Source organism: Gouania willdenowi, unplaced genomic scaffold (genome assembly GCF_900634775.1).
Source record: "Gouania willdenowi unplaced genomic scaffold, fGouWil2.1 scaffold_131_arrow_ctg1, whole genome shotgun sequence".
NCBI lineage: Eukaryota > Metazoa > Chordata > Actinopteri > Blenniiformes > Gobiesocidae > Gouania > Gouania willdenowi.
In genome coordinates, this window is record NW_021144879.1 from 25,079 (window position 1) to 27,327 (window position 2,249).

Consider the following 2,249-nt stretch of genomic DNA (forward strand, 5'->3'; position numbering starts at 1 on the left):
CTCTTCACAGAGTGAAACCTCCTCAAAATTCTCACAGATAAAGTGAAAGGCCTCATTCTTCAGTTGAAACAAAATGGGAATATACCAGACTTTAGTAAACTGCCACAGCCCAATGCATTTTTCTGTACAGAGATGATCCTTCAGAGCTTCAAAGCATGTTTGTTCCAGACTCTTTACATTGAACTGATGCACTTCCATCATTAGATCAAAAATATAACTGTTGTCAGAGTGACAGAGATTAAGTAAATTCACTGAGTCCAAGGAGTTTGTGGGTTATTGTGTCTCTCTCAGAAGGGTTTCCCTCATTAAAGAATACTCAAGGTGCTGCTGAGTCCTTTGATGTGTGACCAGCTCCTGATGATGTCATCAGCAGAGTGCGTGATGATGTCACATTGAAATTCACACTGACATTCCTTCTGCTGGCTCCTGATTGGTGGATGGCATGACAGGTTCTGCGTTCTTTGAAATCTGTGTGTGTGGGTGTGGGGGGGGGGGGGTCTCAGCTATCAATCAATCAATCAATCAATCTTTTATTTGTATAGCGCCAAATCATAACCAATGGTATCTCAAGACACTTTACAGTAGAGCAGTCTTAAGGACGGACTCTTCATTTTATGGATACACACATATGCATATATACGTATATGCACATACATATGTATCCCACACCCAACATGAATTCATCATGGCGGCAAGGAAAACCTTCTGTTAATCAGCAGGAACCTTGTGTGGATCCCATTCCTATGATGAACAGCCATCCACGTTATGCTGTGTTGGGTGTGTGCAGAGGAAAGGGTGGAGACAGAGTTGTTGAGACTCTGTAACTCCACACTGAGGATCCCACGGACCTGCAAGACAAAAGCCAGAAGGAGTACAGGAGCAAACACACAAGGGAAGAAGCAGACATAGAGGGAGTGTTAGAGAGAGGAATGGGACCCTCTTTGGTCCCTCTCTAACCTAAATGACCTCTCTCTTAACGCCCTCTCCAACCTCTCTCCAACCGAGCATGCCAGACCCCCCTGGCAGTCTATGCCTATTGCATCTTAACTATGAGCTATGAGCTGGTTCCTAACTAAAAGCTTTACCAAAGAGGAATGTTTTGAGCCTAACCTTAAAGGTAGAGAGGGTGTCTGCCCCCCGAACCGTGGTTGGTAGATGGTTCCAGAGAAGTGGGGCCTAATAACTGAAAGCTCTTCCTCCTATACTACTTCTAGAGACAAATGGAACAACGAGTAGTCCAGCATTTTGAGAGCGTAGTGTTCTGGGGGGATTGTATGGCACTACAAGCTCCTTGAGATAGACTGGTGCCTGTCCATTTAGGGCTTTATAAGTGAGAAGAAGAATCTTGAATTCTATTCTATATTTTATGGGAAGCCAATGCAGAGAGGCTAATACAGGAGTAATGTGATCTTTGACCTAAATTGTTCTGGGATTATTCATCAATAAATTGGTATTTGTCCTACTTGCTGATTTATTAAAATGTCAAAAAGACGCTTCTTTACTGACAGTCATTCTAGATTTTTGGCTATTTGGGAATTTTCTTCCAGGTTTGGGAATGATTAACAGTTTAGATATTCTTTATCTGTGTTGATTGTATACATATTCAAACCTTGTCCTTTCAGACTCATACACTAACATTTACAACACATGAAAACAGGTTTATGGTCCTTGATTAATATCTGGTCAGTATGGGGTTTGAACCCATGACCTTGGCGTTATTAGCACCACGCTCTGACCAGCTGAGCTAACTGGCCTATGAAAATGTGTAAAAATATGGTTGAGTTAAAACAATTATGGTTCTAAACACCTAGAAAGTTGGCAGGTGAAAATTCAGCAGTACTCATCCCTTAGCTTAAAGCTGCAGTATGTATATATATATTTTTTTAATGTTATTTGGTCAAAAGTCCATAATCATCTTTGAGCATATTGTAATATTGTAAAGTGTTATGAGTAGACAGTGAATCTCTTCTCCTTCTCCAGGCTCTGAAAATGAAGTTTATCAATACAGAATGGATGTCAGCCAATCAGAGGTCTTTCTACCAACACAGCAATCTTATGAGCTGTTTAAGCATTACTATCGGCTGCTGGAGCTGCTCATTAAAAGTCAATGTGTGTTCTTGATCTGAGAGTAGATAAAGTCTCATGGCTTTATATTCCAGCAGAAATCTCTAACGTGACTTTTGTCAAATCAAGAGGAAAAATGAAGACTGAGGTGGAGAAGCAACAGAATAAAGGCACAAACATGTTCA

General features: G+C 41.0%; 1 non-coding gene across 1 annotated transcript; it reads right to left on the reverse strand.

Annotated features, from left to right (window-relative positions):
- Window positions 1-1,680: 1,680 nt before the first annotated feature.
- trnai-aau (transfer RNA isoleucine (anticodon AAU)) lies at window positions 1,681-1,754 on the reverse strand. The gene has a single exon. It is a non-coding gene; the product is annotated as a tRNA-Ile (tRNA).
- Between the last annotated feature and the right edge of the window lie 495 nt (window positions 1,755-2,249).